The 21902-nt window shown below is 39.3% G+C and overlaps 1 protein-coding gene across 21 annotated transcripts in view; it reads left to right on the top strand.

The window, feature by feature from the left end:
• znf521 (zinc finger protein 521) overlaps positions 1–21902 on the top strand; it is a 160827-nt gene that overhangs the window by 46385 nt on the left and 92540 nt on the right. The gene's annotated exons all lie outside the window — the stretch shown is intronic.

The raw sequence follows: 21902 nt of genomic DNA, 5'->3' as shown, positions 1-21902 counted from the left end.
GTTTTAGCTACAGGAGCTCGTCTGTTAGGTCGGACCACACGGACCATCCTTCACTCCCCATGTGCATGAATGAGCCTTCGGCCGACCGTGACCCTGTCACCGGTTCACCACTGTTCCTTCTTTGGACCAGTTTTAAAAAATAATGACCACTGCAGACCAGGAACTGGACACAAGTTGCTGCAGATTCTGAGATGCTCTGACCCAGTCGTTTAGACGTCACAATTTGGTGCTTGTCAAACTCATTTAAATCCATCTGCTTGCCCATTTTTCCTGCTTCTAACACGTCAACTTTGAGATAAATGGTGAGATCTGAAATGCTCATTTGCTGCCTTATAAGACCCATCCACTGACTTACTGTTACTTTTCCTTCTACTTCTTTTTGCTTCTCCCATTAGGGGTCGCCACAGCGGATCATCCATCTCCATACCCCCCTGTCCTTTACATCTGCCTCTTTGAAAGCAACTGCCTGCATGTATTCCCGCACCACATCCATAAACCTCCTCTTTGGTCTTCCTCTTTTCCTCCCTCCTGGTGGCTCCATTTCAGCATTCTTTGTCCCTCTAATAAACTGATTTTTAATCCTGTCCATTCTCGTCACTCCCAGCGAAAACCTCAGCATCTTCAGCTCTGCTACCTTCAGCTCCACCTTGGAGTTGGAGTTGTTGCTGACTATCACAATAGATATGTTCATCATATCAGTTAAAAGACATGAAGAATCATCTGTTTAGCTCAGTAAGTTTATTAGGGAATGTTTACAAAATTTTACTCTGTATGCAACTGTAACTACAGTTTCTAGGGCGGTACATTGTTTAGAATGTGATTGAAATTAAATGTAGTTAGAATGTGGACGTCAGAGGATAAGATGTTGGACTTCTGATTAGAAGGTCATGGGTTTAAATCCCACCACTGCCAAACCGCTACTGCTAGACCCTTAAGCAAGACTCTTAAGTCTCAGTTGCTCAGAGGTATAACTGTGATAGCTGTAAGTAACTCTGGATGAGTGCGTCTGCCAAATGTCATAAATGTACACGTCAATGATTAAACTGATAGCATTGATTAGCTCTGCCTTCAATGGTATGAACCACATACACATTCCAGCCAATCAGATTCGACTATCCTGACAGACCATGATATAATTTGCTTTAAACCACAACACATTTGAATTCTCGACTCTGATTGGCCAGACAGACTTGGTTGACGTTAAACAATTTTTTTTCTGCATATTGTTTTCTGTAGTCTAACAGATAAAGCAACCCTAGAAATGGCGCAAATAATCGCCTTTGCGATTAATTACGATCGGTTGCCCAAAAGATGCAAAAGGGTCTTTCCCAGTTTGGTAGTGTTGTAAAACGTAGCAATCCTTTTTTCACGTTTGCTTTCCATCCTGAAAAAAATTTCTGGGCTGAACAAAGGCCCGCCTCAGTTATGGTGGCCTGCAGCGCCAGTCGTCTTACGTCAGTGTGTGGAAATATACCGCACATTTCTTCCTCCCCAGTGTCCCTGAGCTCCTGGCTGCCAAACTGGCCACTGGTGAGGAGCCACAGGGAGTTTAGAGGGCGAGAGCAGTGGAAAGAGTGAACGGTGCGACAGCTTTATGCTTCTCCCGTGGCCTCTTTCCTCCCAGCGTAAGCTCTCAGGAAGGAGACTTGGCCAGCAGGGGAGGAGGGTGGAGGTTGAATGGGAGGCAGGATAGAGGGAGGTTCTCATCCCAGCAGTGGAAGGACTTCAGAGGGCTCTGGGGAGGTGGAAAAACCAGGTGTCGACACTATCAACAAGGGTTTTTGCATCTCAATATGCTAGCAATTTCGCTGGGTGAAAATGATAATTGGGATGTTTTTGTTTTTATGTGCTTGGTTTGCGTGTTGTCATCGGCCCCTTCTCTTGTACGTGACTTGTTTCATACACCGCCCTCGAACTCATTAATCTTCATAAGCAGAACTATTGACAAGGATTCAGGCTTTCGGTTTTGGACGGAGTGGGAGCAGAACAAATCGCATTCTGTGCAAAATGCATGCGCAAATGTCAAACCCAGTCTACTTCGACTGCTAACTCTTTATGATGGAATGATATATTTCATCTTCTGTTTCTTGTGTTCTTTGGGGATGAGGACTGCATGCTTATGACTCTTGCTCCCAAACGCAGCTCGGCAAAGATCATGGCCATGGTACAGAAATCATTTCCCTTTCGTACTTAAGATGATCTCAACACTACAAGGCTTCTGGGAGAGGAGACCCTGGTCTTAGCAGGCTTATGGGGGCTGTCTTAATGACTCAGCACTTTGCAGATCAATTAAAACCCCTGATTAAGCTGTAATTCAGCTCCTCCGATCGCTGTCTAGACAGCTTAAAGCCTTAAAGGTATCGATGAAGATTGAAGACATTAATACTGTCACTTTAATTTGGAAGAATGTCAATCTAAATTATGGAAATATAAATATATCGCATTATATATATATATATATATATATATATATATATATATATATATATATATATATATATATATATATATATATATATATATATATATGTGATATATATATACCCTTGTATCGCATTTTACCCCTCATCATTTACAAGAAAGAGGTCAAATCTAGTATACTGAAGGGTTACTTAGACTGAATATTTAAAAGAACCCCTAAAGTCTGTATGGAATCAAATAACAGATGCTTTCCTAATCGAAGAGAATGCGATATACGAAAGTTTTAAGTAGCTAAAAACGAAGAACCCATGAGAAAACCAAATTTTGGAGCTAGTCATATATTAGCATATGTATCTGTTTTCTTTTAAGTGTGCTCAAAATGGACAATCAGAAGGGTCCAATTCTGCTCTTTTTTTTTTTAACAAAGCAAAGCAACGTTTCCAGAAATCTGGGTGTAGAATTAAATCGCAAATAAGGAAGCCAATGGCAAGGATAACTCCCTGAAATAACAGGAACAGGAAGAGAACAGGAACTAGACTCAAAAGGGAACCCATTCTCTTCTGGGTGACACCAGATAGTTGGATTATAAATCATTACTATTCTGCTGGCACACACCAACAAGGCAGATTGGGAAGAGTTTTAGGATGGGCACAAGTTTTTTGATTACTGAATCATTCTTAGGTATATATATTATAAAAAAGAGGATTATATATTGATCCAAGGGTCAGTCTTGACAGAAGTTTTAACATTTTAATGTGGAACTCCTTAATGATCTCTTACTCTCTAACCGAATTAGGATCTTGTTAATGGTGCAGGAATTTCTTTTTAAATAGATTGACACATTGACTACGGTGATATACAGTGGTCCCCGAAAAGCTAAGGTAAGGTACCATAGGGGCTGCTGGATTTTCGGAACTCGCGGGGGGTCTTAGTACCTTAGTTATACCTTAGTGAATTCATCTGGACATTACGCCAATAAGTTGCTTCGTTTTTTAAGCATACTCAGCAGAAAATGTGAAGTAATGGACATAAATGCTTTATTTATCACTTAAAACGAATAATACAATAATGTGTTTTAAAATGTTATTCCATAAAGTTCTTGAACATTCGGTCCCGCTGTGGATTCTGCGGATTTTCCGAGGGGCGTGTTCTAACCCGGTTAACATTTTGCAGTTTTGGAGATGCTCTGACCCAGTCGTCTAGACGTCACAATTTGGCACTTGTCAAACTCGCTCAAATCCTTACGCTCACCCATTTTTCCTGCTTTTAACACGTCAACTTTAAGGAGAAAATGTACACTTGCTGCCCAAAAATCTTACCCACTAACAGGTGCCATGATGAAGAGATAATCAGTGTTATTCACTTCACCAATCATAATGGTATAATGTAACATGTTATGCCTGGTCATTGTATTTTTTTGTTAAGTCATGCAACACCTTCATACATAAAGACAATTGAAATAATGTCATAATGTCCATCATAATGGATATCATTAATCTGAACATTTTGTACAGTATATTGAAATTTTTTTCGATTTCTTATATTATTTTTTACATTTAATTGTATTGTGAGCAAGTGCAACCTAACAATTTTCCTTTGGGATCAATATAGTATTCCGATTCTGATTTACAAAATGCTGAATGGCCAAAGTAGCACCAATCAGTTCTGCCAAGAGAATAGCTGATTCAGTTAATCGTCCCCATCATGTGTGACTGAATTGCTCAGCAATGACGCTGTCCAGGTTCTCAGTTGTTGTTTGGATGCGACTAAGGTGAGTGTGGAATCTTATTAGTGCTTGAATTATTGGAAAAGGAGACGAGAGAAAGAGCAAGAGAAAGAGAGAGCAAGTGTGGGCTCTGTGTGGGATTTGCAAGGTAATGCAATTTGTTTCTTACCTCCGGGCACTGCACTTTCAATCCTGTAAATATGCAGGTAGACATAGGTCAGCCATCAGCATGCAAATCAGCGGTGTGTGCTAATCTTCACATCAGGTTTCTGAACACTCTTTCGATGTCGATGCAGACTGTGGAACTTCAAGATGTGTAGGAAGATGCTAATGGCGAAACATTACTGTGAGCCATTTGTTTGCTAGTTGGGTATAGCCAGTAATTGTTTCATAATGCAACGATTGTAGCTGGTCTAAGCCAGGAAGATTGGGGCATGGGGTAGAAATACACCCTGAACTGGATACCAGCTGAAATATACCGCACTCACATTTAACATAGTAGTCGTCTTTACAAACGTCGGTCATGGCCAGAGAAGTTTGAAAGCAGATTGTCATTCATCCCCTGTAATGGAGGATAAAGCAACCTAAGGGAATGTAGGCCTGAGTCGTTCCGAGCGAGAGCAGCTTACTCAGTCTGCTGGATAAAGCTCACGCCTCAGGATGGCCAGAGGTCATGTGCACTCCAAAACACACTGTTGATGCCCTCGGCTCTCTCACACTCCCGCCTTCTCTTCTCTTCTCTTCTCTTCTCTTCTCTTCTCTTCTCTTCTCTTCTCTTCTCTTCTCTCTTTTACTTTCCTTCCTTTACTCTCTTGCTGTGTCACAACACGATTTGTTTAAACTGTAGTCTTATATCTTTTACTGGACTCTGGAGAATGGCTTAATGCTACAGCTGTCCAGTGCACTGAATAAAGAAATCACACTGGCCTTGATTTCCTGCCTCGGGCTGTCGAGCGCATGCAGGGTAGCTTGTTGAACAGGTAAAGCACAGTTTGAGACTTCAGAAAAAAAAAAAGGAAATCTTAGATTGCTTTAACATGCAGACTCCGTCGTAATGCTCCTATCTCCAGCACCACATTTGGGGTTCAGGGGTGAGAGTTATTTTCACCAACTTCCTCCCAGTTCTGGAGTTTTTATCTCCTGCACCGTGTTCATATCGACTGTCTTTTTGGAATGAAAGGAGATGAGGGCACCGGAGCGCTTGAGGACATTTCTCTGGCAAGCTGCCTGGCATTGTGCTTTGTTTTGTACAGCATCGGAAGGTCTGCGAGTGGAAGATGATCATTAGGAAGAGCTGCCTGATACATCTCACTACCTGTTTGACCTTTCTTTTTATATTCAAGCCACTCTGATCTTACCGAGTGAAGAAACTCTGGTTTTTGTAATCCAATAGAAGCATCTTCTCAGAGTGCAGTGAGAAGATCTTAACTATCAGATGTTTGTCTTCAAACGTTCTGTAATCCTTATAATGTTTATGCTGGAGCACGAAAGTCGTAACCTTCTGCTGCCTCAAAGGCAAAATTTGCTCCTCTTCTTTCCTTAATATCAACTTATCCTCTTCTAAATGTCTTTTGACCCCTCTTTTTTTACTGTACTCATCATCTCGGCTCTCACCCTTTCCTCGTACTCTCTGTCTAAGTATTCAGCTCTTGTCTTGGGTTTAGATTTTGCCCAGGCACGTCTGGCTTTAGGTAAAGTGCTGTCTCCAGAGAGCGTGCTCTGCAGCCCCCAGGTCGCCACCACAATGAATGCATTATCACCCCCCCCCTTATATCCATTTGGTTGCCACGGCAGCAATTTCCAAGCCACTAGACGATTAAGACGTCACTTTCTGGCACACAAAGAGATCGAAATGTCCAGATTCTGTGCTCGTTTCACTTTTTTTTCTTTCCAAAGTGCTTACCGAAGCACTTTTCCAGATACCTTTAATGCTAATCTGGAAACCTGTGAACATAATACTCTTAAATGTAGACATCCAGCACCTTCCTGTTTTACTTCTCGTTTTACTGTCAGTCCATTCAAACGAATCACCCAGCAGTCCATTCCGATGGTCTCTTTAATACATTCTGCTCACTTTACAAAAAAAAAAGCTAGCTTGTTTACCTCTTTTTTATTGTTCCATTTTTCCTTTTGTTTGAAGAGAGGTGATGTATAAAACATGGTGCCTCAGGTAGAGGATGTTGGCTAGGATGCCATGTCCCCTTAAATGGACAGCCGTGTGTATGCGCCTAACACTTCACTGAGCAATCTGTCAACATGTCAGCAACACATGTTTTGTAAAAAGTCTCCAGTGGGAGCCAGAGGTAAAAAAAAAAAGTCTGTTCCTGCCAGACCAGAGAGAGAGGAAATGCTTTTTTCCTCTTCTTCCTCTTCTTTTTCTTTCTCTGATGCAGTGGATTTTCTATTGCTAGTGTGCAATCCCTGGAGGCCTCCTCTCTCCTTCTTTGCACTTCAGAAATTTGAACTGGAGGACCCTCAGGGAGGGTCTCCTTCTTTCTCTTTTTCTCTCTGCCTTTCCCTCGATCGTCTGCACCGAGTGCCTGAAATTGTGGAGGTATATTGTAGACGGGTCCCCGAGCGGTCTTTTCTAATACCTGAGTTTCTGGAGAAGCTGGAAATTACCGGCAGGCACCTCCAGGGACTCCTTTATCCACACCAGGAAGGGAGACCAACTCAACGGGGAAGTTGCTTAATGCATGGCTGAAATAAAAGAATGCCTGAGTGACGGGGGCCATGGCGCTAGGTTTTCACCTCCACCCCCACCTTTCTCCACCACTACCAATTCCCTTCCATCTTCAACCTTTCCTTACTTCTTTTTTTTTTTTCTTTCTCCAGTCTCTAGTAGGTTCGTTTTTTTAGTCTTGTATGTGAGCAGGGCTTGTCTTTAATAAACTTTTGGTGCAGCGGTTGCCAGCAGACAGCTCAACAAATCCCCTTGGGTTTCCCTTTTTTGTCTGAGCAACAGCTTTTTGTTATGTTCTTGCAAATTTGATTTCTCTGACAATCTTGCTCAGGCTTGGCCTCTACCCTGCAAGTCTCACTTCTGGTTTTGTAGCATTGTTTTACTTTCGATCTGTTTGTCTTTACGTGGCTGCTCTTTATTTATATATATATATATATATATATATATATATATATATATATATATATATATATATATATATATATATATATAATTTTTTTTATTTGCAAGCACAAGTTGTTTTTTTCCATTGTCCTCCTCCATCTTGCTCATACCAAAGCTGGAGCTCATTTATTTACCTATTGTGTGCTACAGACTTAACTGGTGTGACTCCCTATTGTGATCCCGTGTGCCAGAAGACCTCAGAATGTACAACAGCAGGTGTTTCAAGCACACATACCATTATGTCACCATTTGCTGCGCTGATTCACAGTGATTCCCCCATTAACTTGGGTTCAGAGTTCCGTTTCTGCATGGTGGATGGATTTCTAACTCTGTTTCAAGAGCCTTGTTGAGGATTTAGTGTTTCTGCAGCAAACCCTTGTCTTTACTTACCTCTGGTTTTACTATTGGGTGAGATGCAATTGGGTTGAAATGAGTTTAGATACTTTAATTTGTTACATAGTCTTAAATATAGTCCGACCTTCCACTTTGTAATGAATTAACAAAACTAATGTTGAAGCTGATTAGACAGATGTTGGTTTATTTGTTCTGTAATAGAATTGCTGGGGAGGTGGAAGCCTAGTGGTTAAGTCATTTGTCTTTGAATCCGAAGGTTGTGGGTTTTAGTCTCGGCCATACCAATGGGTGCTCATTTGTATGAATGGGGATAAAGTACTCCACCATGGATGGTCCCAAGCCCGGTTGCGAAAGGAGGAGGGTGGGCGTTAGACTAGCAACCCAATCCCGTAACAAAACTACTACAGAAAGAGCAAGTAAGCCATCAAGCTCTTGCCCGTCAATGTGCCTCATGGCATGGGAAACAAAAAAAAAGGAATTTAGTTTGGATTATCTAGGATGTAACCTCAACTGAAAGGTAGATGACAGGTTCATAATAAAACCCTTGTCCTCTTTTGAGCTATCAGAAAAATATAAATAGAGGATATCCTTGTACTGCAATAAATTTAGCTCTAAAGCGCAAGCCAGAGGCAGTGGTGGCAAGAATACACTTCCTGAGACAATATGAAGTCCAAACCTTGACACCCAGATAGTAGGATTCTGGATATTTACATGTGTAATGCACGAGGCATCTAGAGATTGTGCCAGCTCCAGTTGTGTCCCACTTCTTTAAGAATGCTGACCTTCAAAGAGAAGATCCCAACCCCCCCAAGGATCTCGAGCCATCTTGAGATGCACCAGCTCCAGTTGGTTCATTTCGGAAAATGGGCTTTGAGGATAAACAACCTCTTAATCTATACTGAAAATAACATTCTACACATGCTGCTTGCCCATCATTGAACATTTAAGGGCTCCGGCATGGAGGGGTTGGTGTTGAATCTAGAATGATCTTAGATATTAAACTCATTTCCGATTTGCTCAGGAACTGACTGTACTCTAGAAAGGAAATTACTCATAATCACACTCTTTGGTTCTCATGATATTTTTTTTCAAGCATTTTTTCCGGCGTTTGTAATGTTTTAATTATTTATAATCACTCTGGTTCCTCTCATGGTTTCTTCCTCCTATTATACACATAAGTGTAAATAAAAGTGAACTTTTTTCCTATAATTCTCAAAGCTCTGCTTTGAGACAATGTTGTTAATAGCGCTATAGAAATAAAATGGTATTGATTTAATATATGTTAATAAATACTTGTGTAAAATATTATTAAATGTTTAATATTGGAGACCAGTTTTTTCACTAGCGCAAAATATATAGCTATATACATTTTATTCTTTATAGCTATTGCAGTCCAAATGCTGTCAGAGCAATTGTTTTCCTCATAAAGGTTCATATTAATTTCATATACATTTTTTTCATCGTTGAAGTTTTTAATCACCAATTTACAGCAATCTAATGTACTGTATCTTTAGATTATGAGCTACACATGAAAGGAAAAGTCTCCACATTTAATGTAAATGTGAGATGAAACTATGGCTATATGCATTCTTTAATGAATAAAATACATATTCTGAGAGGAATAACACTTTGAAACATAATATGAGAAGAAAAATTGTCAACTTCAGAGTGGAAACAGTATAGCTTCTTCACCCCACTCTAATATCAAACATTTCTGCAATTGTCTCACTTCCAAAATCTTCTTAGATGTTCACAATTCTGCATATTTTTTAAAACCCGAATAAAAAAAAATACAAAAAAAAATGTATGTGGTTCAAACCTTGTTTGGTGCACTGACCTGCCTAAACTCCTGTCTTCACTCGGGTGCTGGTGAATAATTCAGCCTTTTTTCATGTACAGAGTCCTTTTTCTCTTAATAAGGATGCTGCATCTGTTGTAAGGCCAAAACAAACCAAGCACGCTGGGGGAACAGGGGAAGGGATTCAGGATTGGAGAGGGTCAAGAAACGAGTCGTTTTCTGCTGTAAGAAAAGCTGCTGACTGGCTGGCATTAATTAAACCCCTAAGAATAGAGGTTATCTGAGGCCTAGAGGAAGCATGTGTCGTGAGTGTTAAGATGCTTTACACTGCATCCTAATAAACAGCCCTTGGAACTGATCTTGTGATTCCTGAGGGTGCCGCCAGCTTCTGTTCGTTCCGCTACAGTTTAAACGAAAGAGAGGAGAAAAAAAAAAAGCCTAACTCGGGTTGGGTCCACCTCTTGATTTTGTAAAGATTGTAAACAGGTACATGCTCCTTGAAGTAATACAAGAGTTTTAAACTAATCTCTCTAAGTTGCATCTGAAAGAATATGGGCATTTACTGTGGGAAAGAGTTTGATGTTTTCCCTCGACTGAGAAAGAATAGCTGAAATCCTGGATACTCACTTGATATCCAAGAGGTTATAACACATAGGATTTCTTCACTCAGGGGTGTTTGTGTATTAGCAGCATGATTACTTGGATAAGACTAAACCTTTGGGAATGTGTTGCCAACCAGAATTATTTACTTTTCTTACTTACTTACTTACTTACTATGTGGCTCCAATTTTGTAAAGTTGAAAAAAATGACCTCATCTTATCTACAGATTCTTTTCTGGGTATTAGGTTGTTGGTTGTTGTGGATGGAGTAGGTGGAGAAGAGTGGCAGGATTGATTTGTGATAGAAGGAGTAAAAGTGAAAGTTTCTAAGACGGTGGTGAGACCTGCTATATTGAATGGTTTAGAAACAGTGGCATTAAAAAAATACTTTTTCTACCTGTCACATGTACTTTACACCACAGTGAAATTCTTTCCTTGCATATCCCAGCGAGGTTACCCAAGATACAGCACCCCTGGGGCACTAAGGATTAAGGGCCTTGTTCAGGGGCCACAAGAGTGGCAGCGTGGCAATACCCAGGCTTGAACTGCTGACCTTCAGGTCAGTAACCCAGAGATGTAACCACTGAGCTACTACTTCCCCTGGGAGGCAGAGCTGGAGTGTTGAAGATGCTGAGATTGTCATTGGGAGTGACGACGATGGACAGGGTTAGAAATGAGTTCATTAGAGGGACCGTGCAGGTAGGACATTTTGGAGACGAGGTGAGAGATTGAGATGGTTTGGTCATGTGCAGAGGAGGGGCATGGGGTATATCGGTAAGAGAATGCTGAGGACGGAGGAAAAGAGGAAGGCCAAGGAGGAGGTTTATGAATAGATATGCAGGTGGTTGGTTTGAAAGGGGCAGATGTAGAGGACAGGGTGATATGTAGACCGATGAGCTGCAGTGGCGACCCCTAACAGGAGCAGCCGGAAGAAGAAGAAGTAGAAAAAGCAATGGTTGTACCTTTCATAGACATGTCCTAAATTACCCTCTTGCCTCAGTAGGTCTGGTCGAACACACTATTGGGCGTGGAATCTTGCTAGCAACTTTGAGTGAAAATCTTTTTTATTCACTAAGATTAATATATGCCTCCATAATTTCACATGAGACAGTGTCTACCCAAAGTCTGTCATAAATGACCCAAAACAGTCTTGTATTGAATCTGCTTGAATATAACCATAACTGAGGGATCGTTTGTGTCTGCTGTTTTTTTTCTTTGCCTCTCCCATATGTTTTTCAGTGGAGTGCATACATTAGAGTCATCTAGCCTTTGCTAAATTAGTTCATGGGATTATTCATCTGTACAAGTGCAACCTCTTCCAGACTAAGACTGATCCCAGGATCTTGGTATTTTTTTCCACAATTGTTAATTCAGAATCAGAATCCGAAATAGCTTTATTACCAAGGAAATTCTTTTACACAAAGAGTTTGACTTGGCGACATGAGCTTCCAGTGCAGGAGAAAGTACAGACATAATGTAACAGAATATATACAGAAGTATAAATATTGTTTAAATGAATGTACAGATGTGTTATTTACAAGTGTGCCATTTACAAATGTACCATTTGGATTCTATGTGTAAATGTGTCCATTATAATGGACCATGTCTAGTTATGTGTATTTTAATTGTCCAGGCTGATTAGATCCTGCGGGTGTAAAAGCTGTTTTTGTGCCTGGCTGTTCTGGTGGACGGTGTTCTGTAGCGCCAACCGGAAGGCAACAGTTTGAAGAGAGGGTGGGCTGGGTGTGTGGGGTCCAAAGTGATTTTCGTAGCCCTTTTCTCTATTCTGGAGGAGTAAAGATCTTGAAGGTTGGGCAATGGGGCACCAGTAATCAACTCAGCAGTCCTGACTGTCTGCTGTAGCGTCTTGATGACTGATTTGGTAGCTAAAACTGACCAGACAGTTATAGATGTACACAGGACATTCAGTCAATGTTACAAGATATAGCCATGATGGTTCGTTTTTTTTTCTTATATTATCTCTTTGTAGATTAAGATGGTTTGGTTATGTGCAGAGGAGGGACAAGGGGGAAATTGCTTAAAAGAATGCTGAGGAAGGAGCAAAAGAGGAAGGCCAATAAGGATGTTTATTGATGTGGTGAGGGAAGACATGCAGGTATTTGGTGTGAAAGAGGCAGATGTAGAGGACGTGGTATGGAGACGGATGATCCGCTGTGGCGACCCCTAATGGTAGGCAGCCAAAAGAAGAAGAAGAAGAAGATCTATTTGAACTGAGGGACAGCAAGAGCGTGGGGTTTGGATGTAGATGTTTAGAAGTTGTTTATTCATCTGGAGTGTATTAATGTGATGAGAGCTTTGAGGAGCAGGAGGTGAGGAGGACTCTGGGTAGCAATTTATAAAGGTGTGAGAAAAGGTTTGGAATTGTTGGGATTTCTGTACGAATTGCTTTATAAACTTTGATTTACCTCGTTTCTTAAGTCACAGTCCAGTTCCATTTCCGTACCGTTAGAGGCAACTTAAAATTGCTTGTCGTTATTTTTATTAATGTTTCTTTTTGTAATTATTAACATTTGGGAACATCAACAGTTTACATTTTTTTAATTCTTAAAAAATAAAATGCCTGCTTGCTTTATATACAAAATTTAATATCTAAAAAATAAAATGGAATAAATCAAATTAGTGCAATACACTTTTTAATTATATTTGGTAAATTATGTATATATCCATATCTCTAGACAGTGACACTGCGCTATTCAATCCATACTGGAAACACAATTTGTATTGCGCATGCATGAAATCGATAACTTCCTGCCTGCTATTTTTACGACAGTCTAGCAGTATGGATATACAGTGGTACCTCTGAATACGAACGCCACCGAATACGAATAATTCAGAATACGAATCGAAATCCATACAAATTTTCGTATCGGTTTACGCATAAAGATTCAGAATACGAATCGTCAGAATCTCACAGGCTAAAATTCGAAGGAATGACGGTTCTTCCGTACCGCCTGCCACGCTTTCCCATGCCGCTCAACCCTCAGTTAGCCTCTTTAATAAATAGTGAGAGCACTGTCTTAGCGCTGTGTCCTTGTTTCGTTAATATTCATCACTGAACAGTATCTCATACACTATGTGTAAAAAAAAAAGGTGAAAGTGATGAAAGCAGTAAAATGAAGCAAAGTTGATAAAAAAAGAGAAATAAATAAGTGATAACAGTGATTTGGGTGACCGTCTGCCCAATTTCATAGTGAAAGGAGATTAGTTTCCTTCCAAACAATAATTCTCCCTCCTTCTCCTCCAAACGTCATCTCCATCATGTATCCATCAAGTACCCGGTAAAGATAATATTTTCCTCTTTTAGATGTTAAGCCACCATTATTAAATGCTAAATACTAAATCATATTAGTGCATATTGGTTGTATTTTTATATTAATAGTTGGGTCGTTCGGAACGAATTATCCCACTTTACAAATTATTCCTTATGGTGAAATTCATATTAGAATACAAATATTTCAGAGTGCAAATCATGTTTAATTCATATTCTGAGGTACCACTGTACAGTAATCTCCCGTTAAAAACTTGATAAACGGATGCAGCCCAAAAATGCTATTTTATGTATACCGTATTATACTGTATTAACATTTTACTTCATTTTATAATAATATTCATATTTTTATTAATACATTTTATTATTTCAACATAAAACTCCATTAAAGCAATTCCCTATAAATTTTTATCCCTAAATCAGCCAAACTAATTAGTTATGTTTCAACTGCAATTCCATGAAAAAACCAGGGGGCGCCAGATTCGAACCGCGGTAAAGCAGTGGATCATTGTATACTCAATTTAATCAATATAATAAAAGAGTGTATTGCATGAACTAGATTTGTTTTATTTTATATTTATATATTTTATGTTTGCGAGCGCGAGGCGGAGACTTAACAAACTTGTGGTTCGCCAATATGTTTGTGAAGGATTTTAGATTGTAAATATGTTACGCACGTAAAACAAAAATTGCAATCGGGACACTTGTACCGTACAAAGTCCTTTACCGAAACGGTTCGGTGCAAATTATAGTTATTACTATAGGCAGTGGGTGGAGTTGTCCTCTTACAGCTCAGTGTTTCAATCCTTATGTCAGGTTACTCCAAATATATTTTCCTTTTATATTAAAAAAAAAATCTCCATGTGATTTGCTTTCCTGTCTCAAAAACATGGCAGTAATGTAGATTGGGGAATGTAAAAAGCCTGTCGGTGTTAGTGTGAGGACCAAGCGATACACTGGCCATCCTTCTATTGTGCATTTTTGCCTCCTGAACCAATGTTCTTGGATGTAGGCATTATTTATTAATATAATTATATATATATATATATATATATATATATATATATATATATATATATATATATATATATATATATATATATATTAACTAAGATGAATGAATGAATTAATAATAGGAATTTGGTGATTTTAAATTGACTTTAGGTGTTTCAATCAATTTGTGTGTGTGTTTTGATGGGACAAGTGAAATGTGTCCTCATTAATAGAGGTTTCAGAGGACCGCAGGAAAAAAAGAAAAAAAGTTTTCAAAAAACTATGAACTGAGAGAGCTGAAGACAGGCAAAGAATTCCAGCAATGTCTTTCCAACTCCAATTTAGAAAAGAACGTCACTCTACACAGGAGAAAACTGCAATGCCAAGTCTTCATTTGGTGGAAAGAGAATGATTATTTTCGAACAAAATGCGATCTGTAATCGAAATAACTGCTATGACAGAGATAATCCAAAACACAAGGGTGCAAACAAAGGAAATTTCGTTTAAGTCAGAGGTTTGATCCTTGGGGATTTGGGGTGTGACTAAATCTTCACTTCCACTTCCTCCAGATGCAGTGTCTTTTTCATGCTCCGTGCCTTCACTTTCAGACTTTTTTACAGGGCTGGTAATCTGAATAATGAATGAGGCATAGTGCTAAGCTGATTATACTACAGCATGCTTTTTGTATATCACCTGTTGTCTTTGAAAACCATTGCTGTGCAATTAAAATGTCATTTTGGATGAAGTGTGATGGTTAGAGTCACGGCGAGGATGGAATTTTACTACGCATTCTTTCTTTCTTTCTTTCTTTCTTTCTTTCTTTCTTTCTTTCTTTCTTTCTTTCTTTCTTTCTTTCTTTCTTTCTTTCTTTCTTTCTTTCTTTCTTTCATTCTTTCTTTCTTTCATTCTTTCTTTCTTCAATCTTTATTTACCGGTTCTGTATCTGTTTCACTCTCAGAATTATTCTGTATTGTAGGGTATTAAATGTGAACTCTACCACTGTGCTTTCAAAGTATATCCACAGAATGTAACATGTAACATTTAGTTTTAACTCCTCAGCCTTGACTACATAACTCGAATTTATCATTGGACTGATAGAAGTGATTTCAAGGCCTCGAAAATGTGACGTTTGTTGGAGACTAATGATTCACGAACGATTCGTTCATTCTGAACTTTATTGTGTCTCAGAACTTGAATGTCTTTAATGTGACTTCAGAAGAACGTATTGAAAATGTATCATTTTATTTTATTTTCGGAACGAAATGAACTAAACGACTCCAAAAATGATTTGTGCGTTCTGATGAACAAGATTCAAAGAATCGCTAAAATGATCCGATCTTCCCATCACCATCGGAGGCGCTATCAGAATCTACTAATGCCGGGTTGCAGAGCTGCTGTGACTGAAACTAGCATTATTTCAAGCATGATTTCATTGGCACACACAGGTGCTTTATTTTATTTAATAGCAATATAAAAATGACAAAGAAATAATCAAATTATAATGACGGTAGTTAAATATTAAAATTGTTCTCCCTGTGTGTAAGGGGCATAGTCTTTGTGGGCTATATAGAGTAGTGTTTCTTACATTGAAATATTAATTAAAATATTAAAATATAGGCTATTTTTGCTAAATATTCCTTTAATTGATAGTATTATTGGTATTGTATTGATCTATGATAGATATACGATGATATTGATTACTTTTCAAGTCAAGCTAATGGATTTAGACCACAGACCATATCCAAAAAAGTCAAAATTAGGATTGAACCCAAGGAGAATAAACCATACAGATTTGAATTCTGGAACTAATTCACATTCAAATCAATTGATGTAACTAATATCTTCAAATATCTTTCACAGATCTAGTCCAGATTGATGTATGTTGAATGATTCTAGTGGTGGTGGTAGTAGTGGGGATTGGGCAGAGGATAAATGAAAGAAAAGTTAAAGGTGTAGCAGAGATCTTGTGTAGAATAGACAGTGTGTATTTCATTGTTTTTTTTGGGGGGGGGGGGTTTGAGAAAGAAAAAAGGGAGGTGTTGTGCTGTTGTCAAGGAGAACTTGAGTTTACTTTGCTCCTGGTCAAGGCTAATTATTAATGAATGCAGTTTTTGTTCAACCTTGGCAAAGTGTCAGCGCTTCCCCTCGCTCGGGGGTGGAAATCTTGACATTTAAGACAGGAATGCGTGAAAAGACATGGTCTTGCTTGGGCTGACAAATGTGTGTGTGTTTTTTTTTTTCTATTCTGCCTCTGTTCTCCGGCTCTTCCCTTGATGATGCTTGTTTTGCACTTGCCCTCGCGTTCGGACTGTCTGCTGCAGTTCTCACGGTGACAAGCCGGGATGCGATTGACGAGAAATCAAACCCGGGGCGAGAGAGTTTTAATCAGCTGTGAGGTGAAGGGTTACTCTCCTTCAGTGAATTCTAATTCCTTTTGTCTGTTGCCTGTGTCCTGCATGCTGCACTCTGGATAGCCATAATGCTTCATGCCTTCTGGTGCTACACATCTACAGCATGTCTGCATTTTGGTAAAGTCTTAAGTCAGCCTATAAATATTTAATCCTGCCATAGGCAGAGATTCCAGTTTTCCTGAAACGTCTAATCAGGTGCTGTTACGCTCTGTTCAACATTTTAATCTGCCTTTTGACCTTGTGTTAGAGAAGAGCGCCGCCTTCGTTCTCGGTTTAAATTGGAATGATGACTGATGCTGCAAACCAGCACCTTAAACTTCGAGAGAGTTCTTGTGGGTGCAGAACTTATTTCTTTCTTTCTATTGAATTATTTTGAGAATTTCACTTCGTTTAGTAAACACTTCATCCCGATTGTTAGGCAGGAATACGACCCCTGATGGTGTGTTGGTGCATCACAGAATTGCTTAGTCATTTTCTATCTATCTATCTATCTATCTATCTATCTATCTATCTATCTATCTATCTATCTATCTATCTATCTATCTATCTATCTATCCATCCATCCATCCATCCATCCATCCATCCATCCATCCATCCATCCATCCATCCATCCATCCATCCATCCATCCATCCATGAATGATACAATCAAACATAAAGCACACCAGCATTCTAGATCTAGATCACCTCAATTTTGGATCAAGAAGAAAGGATTGATGTGCTGTCTGCAACATGACATTATATCTGTATGTAGGTCTTTGGGAAAGACATCAGGAGGTTGGAAATGGTGGATGGAACAGAGCTGTTCTTCAGGTCTCGAAGAATTCCAAAATGGTCATGTGATCGCACCACATGTTAGTTATTCCCTCAATTCATCACCTGTCTGTATTTTGTAACCGTGTGAGATAAAGTATTACTACTGTTCACAGAGCCACCGTTGGTGCGTCCATCTGTTTTTTCGGTTTAGATTTTTTTAGTGTGAATTTTTGTTGTTTTGGTTCGGGTCCTCTTTGCCTCAGCTGTAGATGAGCCAAGGCTGTCCTCAGGTCCCAACTGTCCGTCCTCACGTTGATCCCGCTGGGTGAGCAAACGCTGGCGGGCCATACCACACTGGGGGACAGAGGGGGACAGATTGTCCTCCCCCCCGGCCAGCCACAGGAGACAGAGGCCCAGCCAAGGTCTCAGGCGGAGCTCACTTCCTGTTTGCTCGCTCTTACCTGACCCTGGTCAACTGCTTTTCCTCTGCCTCAGCTTCCTTAGGAGAGAGCTGCCCAAGGACAAGAGGCTCCAGGGACAAACACACACACATACCTTTTCTTTTATAGCATTATTATCTTATTCTGTGTTATCTCTATTAATGTGTGCTGTGGATTTAGTCATGCTGTCTACAGCCAACTATACAGCTTAACCTGAGTAATGAAATATGTCATATTTCTATGATTATGGTTTTCATAAGGATATGAATTCACACCCTCCCTCTCACACACAGGAAATGTGTTAGTAATCACACTGGCCAGGTTGCTGTAGACATCTTAACCCTCATCTTCTGCTTCACTCTGTTCAACTTAAAGTGACCCACTTATGCTTTTTACTAAGAGCGGAACAATAAAAGTATGTTTTCCTCCAACATTAAACCGTATGTGCTTGAGTCAGGATTTTCTCAAGACCATGAATGAAGTTTTTTAAATAAACACAGTCCTAAAACCATCTGGACATGAAAATAGAAAGTTGAATAAAAATAAAAAAATACAGCCGAAAAGGGATTTTAGTCACTATACACACCCACCTGGAGGAAATTACAGATGTGTGCTTGCATATGTTTATTTATATAAATATGTAAGATTTATTAGGGATTTTAAATACAGAATAAAATAAAATTGTGTGGGTGTATATTAAAGTGTTTCCTTCCTCTTACATGACACAATCACTTTCAGTTATATCATAGGTTTTTCCTCTCTTGATGTTGCCATGTTGCCACAAAAAAATCCAGCTCGGCTGCCGTGACGACTCTCTTGTGTCTGAAAACATAAAGTTACAGCTTTAACACACTGACTGTTACACAGCACTGAAACTGTAAACTCCTTCTATTAATGTTATATACACCTCTATCTTATAGAAAACATATTTATATATCGATGATTACGCGTTTGAGAAGTGGTTGCTCAGTGGTTAAGGATCTGGGGGTTGAGGGTTTAAGTCCACCTTTGGGCCCTTGATCAAGTCATACACTAAAAAATCTGTTCAGGTAGAGTCTCATACATCCTACAAGTACTAATGTAAATTGTATATGTTAAAACAAGTGCATAAATATAAACAAGTTAACAATATAGACCCTACTGACCAATCGGAATTGTAAATTCAGCAATGCTCTGGTATTCAATCAGTTCCACATTTGGTATCTTTGGCATTACAAAGTGTTCATTATGAATGTCATTTACTTGGCTATATATATATATATATATATATGTATAAAATATATCTATTTTTTTAGAAACACTGGCAACTGTTTTATTCAATTAGCATTTTAGGGATCACCAGCAATGCTGACTTTGCAAAACGAAAGCAGTTTTCCTTTGTTGAAACAGGACTTGTTTGAGTAGGATCTGTAGAAGTGCTCCAGATTATCATCCCTTTTATGATATTATCCTGAAGCCGAAGCTGGACAAGAGTAGGAATTCTTCACTTTGCCCAGGTGGATGTTCCCCAAGTTCGCCTTTGCTGGAAAACAGCCGGTCTGGGGTTCGAGGATGAGTGACTGCCCTAGTTTTTCCACACCGCTCTGTCATTTTTCTTCACTTTCTCGGGCAGCCAGCGGCGCTTTGCACAAGACATTGACCAAGTGCCTGTGTCCAGACTGGGACACTATTAAATGTGGACAAAAGTAGTTGATGAGACAGAAATTGAACAAATGGCCGTAAAGAGAGTGCTCCTTCAAAAAACCCTGAGTGTGTAAGTAAGTGTGTGTAAGTGTGTGTGTGTGTGTGTGTGTGTATTTGGACTTGTACCATTGCAGGTTGTTTATTGTTGCCATGGCACTCCTTTCATACTTTCATACACAAAGACACAGGTGTATTTCTTTCTCCTTTTTTTTGGCCTGACATGGAAGGTTGAATTGATCGATGACTGGGAGTGACATTTCTCAGTAATGTGTAAAGAACCATATTGTGTTTACTTACAGCAAAGAAGGATAGATAGATGGAGTGAGAAGAAAGAAGTGCTGTTAAAACTGTGGGTTTTTTATTCCAATTGCATTTTTAACAAATTTTAAGAATATAAAACCAGGTCGAATATATTTCAATAATTAAAGCAAAGGGAAAAATAAACAGAAGATCGCGAAGACTTTCTGGAGAAAATAGCACATGTGATGTTTTATTTCTTTCCAATTACACTTGTGCAATTAAGCAATGGATTCTAAAAAAGCATCCATCCAGTTTGAACACAAATCATTCTAACCAATTAATACTGAAAATCAGAAAAGAAGGAATCCGACAATTTTTACACCATTTTTATATCTTCAGAATCATCGGGCCCTTATCAGAGTTCTAGATTCAAAAGTCCTGGCACCCTGAACCCTCCAATACTCCAAAAAAGACTAACTTGTGAGGAGATGCTTTTTAACTGTGTCTTTTTTTGCTTAATTGATGATATCTGGTCGTGTCGGGTACAGCGTCGGATGTAATAGCGCTGTTCAGACTGAGTGTTCTGGGTTGGATCTGTGCTTTGGAATAGGAGTAGCTTTGTGGTGACAGATCAACAGCATCTAGGGGGATATTCAACATTTTATTTCTGACTGTTAGACTGTTTTTGCTTCTTCTCGCACTATGAAGCGAGGTCAAAGTCACATGAGTTCACAGGGGCTTTTTTTGACGAAGAAATTAATGTTTGGAAAGGTGCTTTATACTTGTCACATGTACTTTACAGCACAGTGAAATTCTTTCTTCGCATTTTTTAGTGATGTTAGGACGCTGGGGTCAGACATAATTACAGTGCCCCTGGAGCAAAGAGAGTATGATCTGTTTCATTTTTATAAAGCTGCTCATCCATAGGGTTTCCAAACCTACATGGTGGCTTGTGGACTTTTTCCCAATCTTAGTGGCCATGTCTACATTAATATGTTTTCATTAAAAATTTTTGGATCTCTATCCACTTTGAGACGGAGTTAAAAAATCCATGAGTGAATACATTTGAAAACACTGAAACACTCACAACATTTGGTAAACGATTGAAAATGATAGTGTGGATGCGAAGAGTTTTTGTGATGAAAATGCAGTTTTCAAATTTATCCAGATTAGCGAAGACAAAACCTTATGAGGGCCAGCCATGGATTCTGCTTTTATCGGTTTTCCAAACTCCGGGGGGTAGCCAATTATCTTTCCTTGCATGCGGGATTCTAAACTTAGCTAACATCCCATGAACTCTTTTTCAATCAAGATTTCCAAACAAGAAGAAGAGTTCAGAAGACTGCCAGTCTTTTGGCTTGTTTAGTCTTGCAGTGCCTTTTACTTCAGAGCTACACTCCATTCCAAGGTTCAACCACATTGAGGCTTGATATACTGTAGAAATGCATTGTGTTGCTCTAACCGGATGTTATAAAACCAGAAAAATGTGTGACTTGAGTTTGAATGACTTAATGGATCATTTCCAACCCCTACTCAACACAGTAGGAATCATTAGAATCACAATATTTTTGTCATGTTTTAGATGATCAAATTGTTTAGCAAAGGCAAAACCTTTTCAAAGCCTAGCTAGCTACTTCCAGGGTGTCAGAACATCACCTAGTGTCACCTCGTTAAACCAGTTGTGAGTCTGATGGCAACACTTCAGAAACTGTTAGTGCTTAATGCTGCAGACTTCCATTTATTATTGTAAACTGCAGTAATGAGAGAAGTAATGAATCCCCTCATCCTCCCCCATACACGTTAAACACACACACACACACACACACACACACACACACACACACACACACACACACACACACACACACACCACACACACACACACACACACACACTGGCAGTTAAGGTGCAATTTTTCACAGCAGACAGGTGTGCTGAATGTGATTCTCTCACCTGTTCTTTCACATTCCTCCAGTTGCAAACACAGAGCAGGAGTTTGAGGAGTTTTTAGTTGAAGAGTGCAGCAATTAGCAAACAGCAATGCTCATTAGCTCCCTCACAGCCAA

Source organism: Silurus aristotelis, assembly GCF_946808225.1.
Source record: "Silurus aristotelis genome assembly, chromosome: 5".
Taxonomy (NCBI): Eukaryota; Metazoa; Chordata; class Actinopteri; order Siluriformes; family Siluridae; genus Silurus; species Silurus aristotelis.
The sequence above is the reverse complement of the archived record's forward strand: the minus strand, read 5'-3'. Positions and strand labels throughout refer to the sequence as shown.